Genomic DNA, 7273 nt, shown 5'->3' with positions numbered 1-7273 from the left:
TAGGTGGATGGCAGAGGGGACGGGGGGGTTGCTGGACATAGATGGATGGCAGGGGGGACAGCAGGGTTGCTGGACATGGGTGGATGGAGGGGAGGAGGGTTTCTGGACATGGGTGGATGGCAGGGGGGACAGGAGGGTCGCTGGACACGGGTGCATGGAGGGGAGGGGGGTTTCTGGACATAGGTGGATGGCAGGGGCGGGCAGGGAGGACAGGAGGGTCACTGGACATGGGTGGATGGCAGGGGAGGGGGGTTTGGACATAGGTGGATGGCAGTTGGCAGGGGAGGGCAGGGGGGACAGGAGGGTCGCTGGACATTGGTGGATGGCAGGGGAGGGGAGTTTCTGGACATAGGTGGATGGCAGAGGGGACGGGGGGGTTGCTGGACATAGATGGATGGCAGGGGGGACAGCAGGGTCGCTCGACATGGGTGGATGGAGGGGAGGAGGGTTTCTGGACATGGGTGGATGGCAGGGGAGGACAGGGGGGTCACTGGACATGGGTGGAGGGCAGGGGAAGGGGATTTCTGGACATAGGTGGATGGCAGAGGGGACGGGGGTTGCTGGACATAGATGGATGGCAGGGGGGATAGGAGGGTTGCTGGACATGGGTGCATGGAGGAGAGAGAAGAAATGCTGGACATGGATGGAGGCGAGGGAAGAGTGAGGAAGGCGATGAGGTGAGGGAAAAGGAAGAGAGGAGAAAAAGTGCACATGGATATAGAAAATAGGCAGAAGCTGGATCCACTGGACAGTCAAGTCTGCAGAGGACCCAGCTTTTACTTACGGATGTAGGGCAAGAAATGAAGAAGAAAGGCGGAAAGTAAAGAAATAAATGGAAAGGAAGCCCTGGAAACGGAGTTAAGAGGACAGATAGCAGCACAATCGGATACTGAGCCAGCATGATCAGAAAAACGAAGTTACCAGACAACAAAGGTAGAAAAAAACTATTTTATTCAGGATTTATTAATTGGAATATGTCAGTTTTTGGAAATGGTGGGGGTTCCCTAGCATTTACAAGCTGCCGTCATTTAAAGATAATTTTATGCACTGAGATATGTTGGGCATATTTTATTATTAAAAACAGTTTTGCTGGATTACATAAATTATACGACTTGGAAATTAAACAGTGTGATATGAATGATAAAAAGGGGATTCAATGAGGATTTGCACCACACCATTGCGCTTGTGACGCAAAGAACATAACTGTTCAGATGGATGTGAGAGGCAGTTAGATCTGATGAACCCCGAAAATAATTTGGAGTAAATCGTGGATGACTATAAAAATTTGTAAACCCTGCAGTGAATATATATGTTTGGGACGCTAATAGGATATTGGATGGAAGTTTAGTCCCCACATTTGTTCTATCTGGTGGGCTGTAATTTGAATAGTTTTTGGAAATGTGCATCTGTGATATTTTTCAAGTAAGTTTCAATTTTTGTAGTATTGCTGCATGCTGAGTCTGACTTCTTGAGGTAACTTTCCAGTTCAGTATTTTGCCTTCATGTGTTTTTCAGGTGTGATCAAGGAAGGTACAGTATTCTGCTAGCGTATAGTTTGCAGCCCGTTTTGTTTGTTTTTTTTTTCACTAGGTTGTGCACTGGTGTTTTAGAGCCCGGTGTAATTACAGTTGCCTTTCCACGCCACGCATAAGGTTGTAGCTCGTCCTGTCCTTGGAATTAGTGCTGTTTATGGTTTGTTAAGGTTATGAGTGTGTTTTTGCACAAGTTTGTGTACAGTGTTTTGCAGTGGAGAGATAGTGTGTTGGCCTTACTAAGGTGGCACCAAACATCAGAAAGGGTGTAGAGCCTAAATCATGACACACTACCTCTAAAAGGGTGATTTGTGGCTCTACATGAGAATTGTGGTATTATGATCCCTTGCTAGCTTCATATTGTTGACGGTCTGCATTTTCCGTATGGCTGGTATATTGGTGTATAAGGTATTAATTGTGTCTATTTTATTTTTACTTATTTTTTTTCTGTGTGTTGTCAGACAATTATGGATGACAGACAATTATGGATGACAGACAGAGTCGGAGTCTTCTTGAGTCAGAGAGTTGTGGTATATATTTTAAAACAATTTTAATACCTTGGTGGTCTATATGTTTTTATATTGTACATTATATTTTACACATCACTTAATTTTATTGTATATCTTTTCATTTCATTTTTCTTTTATTGCATATATGGGTTACAGAGTAATAGGGGAATTTGAAAGTACTGCATCTTTTCTTAATATTTTTCCTTTATTCTCCTTTGTTATGAGAATTGGAACTACTAATTGTAGTGGACTTGAACTGAATAATTTCTGGGGAGGGGAGGTTTCATGATAGCATTGTGCTTATTATTTCAATCAGTTTTTTTGTACAAGTTTAGCTTCATTTGTCGTTATTTGAAATTTCATTATAAAATGTTCTAAAAATGGAATAATCGTATCAATGGGGCGGAGCTAGGGTGGGGCGGGGCTACAGTGGGGCGGGGTTAGGATGGGGCCCCACCAAATTGGTCTGCATAGGGCCCCGCACTTGCTAAGACCGGCCCTGTCTGCAGGGCGTTAAGGTGGCGCTATGCAGCATTTATGCTCCTAATAACTATTCTCACAAATTCTTCACACTGCTGACAGCCCGATTGGCAACCTTTGATGAATACCTGCTCATATTGGGGGGTGATTTCAATATAACTAGTGATCCCTTGATAGATTGTAGGCCCCCAAAGAAAGCTAGCAAAGATCATGACGGGGGGGGGGGGGGGGTGAACTTTGTGCTCAAGCAGTCAGAGATGGTGGATATTTGGCGCCTTCATCACCTGGATGAACGCGACTATACTTTCTTTTTTCACCCGCACGGAGTCCATGCATGCCTAGACTACATGCTTGTGTTCCATTAATTGACCCAGATAACAGATCAAGCGGTTTGCAGTGGGGAGTAGGGCCGTGTCCAGCCCGCTGGCAAATGAATCCAGCTTTATCTCAGGAGAGGGAATTCCGTAGCTATCTGCGGCAGGGCTGGCTTGATTATGTGGATGACAACAACATGCAATCTGTTGGGCCCAGAACATATTGGGAGGCTGCAAAGGTGGTGCTTTGAGGCAAAATTATAGCTTGTACGGTGTCTTTGAATAAGCGCTGCAAATCCCAAATTAAGGATTTAACATCTAAACTGAGGGATCCCCGCAGGCTCTTTATTCTCTCCCCTTCAGAGGCTGTGAGGAGGGCTTATATGGAAAATAAGAAGCAGCTGCAGGGGTTACTAGATGCTAGGGCACATAAAGTTGTATAAATTTAGATTGCACCAGTCGGGAAACAAGACAGGTAAACTCGCATCTCTGGTGAAGCAGAAATCAGCAAAAAGCTATATCAGTAAACTTAGAGATGCGAAGGGAGCTTCTCATACAGGGATAGAAGCCATTTCAATATCTAGCTGCGCAAGTCTGGAATGAGTTACTAATTAAGATTTTAATTATTTCAGATTACATAGCATTCAGAAAACAGTTAAGAACATACTTTTTACAAATATCTTTATGAATTTTTGTGGTTACTGTAATAATAATTTATGTTTCAATCTGTTAGTTGTTTATATTTTTGTGAATTGTAATTCTTCAGGTTTGCCCGATTTCTTACAATGTATGTAATCCACACTGAACTTAAAGGCTCATTCTGCCTCACCTCACCCTAAGCTTGGAATCAACTTCCTGAGCCCTTATGCCAAGCCCTCTCCCTACCCATCTTCAAATCCTTGCTCAAAGCCCACCTCTTCAATGATGCTTTCGGCACCTATCCTTTATACCTTTCAGGAAATCTAGACTGCCCCTATTTGACTGACTGTACATTTGTCCTTTAGATTGTAAGCTCCTTTGAGCAGGGACTGTCCTATGTTAAATTGTACAGCGCTGCGTAACCCTAGTAGCGCTTTAGAAATGTCAAGTAGTAGTAGTAGTAGTAGTTGCGGAATACAAGTATCAGTAAAATAAAATTATAAGGTATGACATAATTTCTCCTTTCTCAGCATCAGCTCCTCTGTTCTGAACCAATGGGATGTACCGAAGCAATCTATTGAGTAGGACAAGACAAAGTCCCCCAAATGACGGCTCTGCCAAAGTAAAAGCGGGCTCTGGCCAGGATGTCCAATTTATTATGCTTAGCAAAGGAATGAAGCAATGACAAAAACACTGCCCCGCAGATCTCCTCAGGGGATACTGCCCAGGCCTCTGGCTAGGAAGCGGCCTGAGGCCTAGTAGAGTGGGCTTAGAGCCTCTGAGACACTGTATGATTCTTGTCTATTTAAGTGGACTCAATAGCCACCTTAATCCACCCCGTCATGGAGACCTTCGAGGACATCTGGCTCTTCTGAGCACCATGGAGAGGGTAAAAGAGGTGGTCCGAGAGACTAAACTCCTTCATCTCCTTCAGGTAGCTGAGCAGAGTCCATAAACTGCTACTAAACGGACTTGGAAAAATCCAAAATTCCAGGAATAACATGTATAGAATGTTTGTACGTTTGGGAAGCTTGCCAGGTGCCCTTGGCCTGGATTGGCCGCTGTCGTGGACAGGATGCTGGGCTCGATGGACCCTTGGTCTTTTCCCAGTATGGCATTACTTATGTACTTATTATGTTATGTAGAGTCCTCCAGTTGTCCAGCTTCTGAAGCTTCTGATCCTCTGGTGATGATCCCTGTGCCACAAAGGAGGGCAAACAAACCTGATTCAAATGGAACGGAGACACCACCTTCAGAAGAAATGATGGTATTGTGCGCAAGGACACAGAATCATCTGAGGAGGAGAATAGGGATCCCAACACGACAGGGCCTGCATTTCAGCTTCTCTAACCATCGCCTCTCAAAGCACACCAAAAGGGATCTGGTAATTGGTATGTATGAGTGGGGTTGGGTAAATGGGTGGGGGAAGAGAGAGGGGAGGAAGTGTAGGGAAAGGTTGAGATATAATGTGAATGACCTGGAAGATAGCAGAGAAGATGAAAGACATTGAAAAAGGACGTGATTATTGGGAAGGGGATGGACTTGTGAAGGGGTTGAATGAAAATGGAAATGGGGTTAAAATGATGGTGAAAGAGAGACAATAGGGGTAGAGGGTAAGAGATAGAAAAATAGACTAGAGGCAAGGGAAAGAAATAGAGATAGGGATGGAGCTGGACTGGTGAGGGGATGAGGCAGTGGAGGGTAGGTGAAAGCTGAGAGGGTGAGTACCAAGGATGGAAATGGAGGACTAGGGAGTGGGTGAAAGATGGGGGAGGGGGATAGGAAATTGGAGAAGGGGAAGGGCAGAGAGGGCAATGGGAGTAGTGGAAAGGGGATGAGAGGGAGATGGGAAGAGCTGGTATGTAGAAGAGAGCTGAAAAGGAGGAGACTAAGGCGAAAGTGAGAATGAGGGTAAAATCAAATGGGTAGACATAAACGCAGAGATAAGTGGCAAAAAAAGCATGAAAAGAGATCAGTGGCAGACAGATGTAAAGGAAGACAACGGGAGAGAGAAGAAACAGAAAGGCAAACCTGAAAAATAATTTGGGAGAAGACAGACACAAGGAAAGTGGAAAAGAGATTGGGACCAGCCCAATCAGAAAAAAATAAAAAGCTCAAACAATGGTAAATAAGTAAAGAATTAAATAAATAAATAACAATTAAAACAAAATATATAATGTTTAATACTTTTTAAGGATTGGGATGTATCCACTTTGGGAAATGTACATCTTTTCTGTTTAGCAGAGTATAGCAGGGGGGTAGCCAGACTTCGGTGGGAGGGGAGTCCAGAGCCCGAGGTGAGGAGGCACATTTTAGCCGCCACTCCCCTCCCCGTCCCTTTCGAACCACCCTACCGCCGCTGCCGCCAATCCTTTCTCGCTACCGCCAGGTACCTTTGCTGGCGGGGGTTGGGGACTTCAGCTGGCGGGGGTTGGGGATCCTCGCCAGCAAAGGTACCTGACGGTGGTGGGGGGGGGGGGAGTGAAAGCAGGGGGGCCAGGGCTAAGTCTGCGGGGGCCCATGCCCCCATATAGCTACACCCCTGGAGTACAGGACAAAATGCATTTGTTTCTCTTTTATCAGTATAGCCCTGATTATAGAATCTGGCTTTCTTGGGTGAAGTGGGGGGCGGTCTCCATTTCAGATGTTGTGCACCTTTTTTGTGGTCCTCTATGGTGTGGATTTGTGTTCTGCATGTGCGACTGAGGTGAAGGATTCTGCTATCATATGTCTGTGCAGGAATTTGTAACACTCCAACTTGTTGTAGTTTCCCAGTAGTAGGTATATTTGTTCTTTAGAGTCCAGTCAGTATAATATTTATAGCACTGTCATGTCATAGGTGGATTAGAGCTCTTATGGTTTGGAAAGTTTGCTAAGTAGGTTTTTAATGTATCTTTGCAGGGTTTTCTGTTATTTTCAATAGAGTCTGGCCCTATTTGAAACCAAACCCTTGGCACCCAAAACAAAAATGGTTAAGATTAGAGATCTCCACATCCTGTAATCACCACATAAACAAAAACCTAGAGAGTGGCAGTAGAAAGAGCATGTGCTATTCCCAAGGCGATATTCACAATTTGGATTGTTTTGTATGGCAATTTGTAAGAGGAATAGCTCCATTGTTGGACAATATGAAGTTTGTGATACAGAACCAGAGGTGCTGAGTTTAGGTTCAGATACTGTTGAATCCTGTAGAGAATCCAGACTTATATGCTATCAGTTATAATGGTGGTTTTACTTGGTAGCTGAAACTAGCTAGAGGAAGAGGGTTTCTTTACGCATAGAAAGCCATGGTTTCCTATTTTGCTAATGTGAAAATGGGGGTGGAGAGGGGAAGGGGATGTGAAATGGAGGGTTGTGCAGAAAGGTGGCTTTGGCTTGCCTCCCTCATATTTAGCTTGACCCCCTGTTGCTACCCCAAATATTTCTGCCTTAACTACGCCTCCCAAGTCTATACATTTTATGCATAAAATGTATTTGTAGAAGCACGAATTAAAAAAAAAAAAAAAAAAAGAACCCCTGCTGCATTATTTAACACTGCTTTGGCGGAAAACATAACACTGCAACAAAGTCTTATGAGTTCTCGCTTCATTAATTCAACGCAGCCACAGTTGCTGTCTGCCCGGGCTTATACAGGGAGGCTCACACTGACACATGCACGGGACAGCGACATCAGAACTTATCACCTGATGTACTACTGGGCTGGCGCTTGGGTGTGGAGACCTCCACGTGCAGCGTCATTCTGCACGTGGAAATCGCCACACACATGTGTCAGCAGAGTGACCTCAGAGGCTGCTGGTCC

Source organism: Microcaecilia unicolor, chromosome 1, assembly GCF_901765095.1.
Source record: "Microcaecilia unicolor chromosome 1, aMicUni1.1, whole genome shotgun sequence".
Lineage (NCBI taxonomy): Eukaryota > Metazoa > Chordata > Amphibia > Gymnophiona > Siphonopidae > Microcaecilia > Microcaecilia unicolor.
This window is presented reverse-complemented; position numbering follows the sequence as displayed.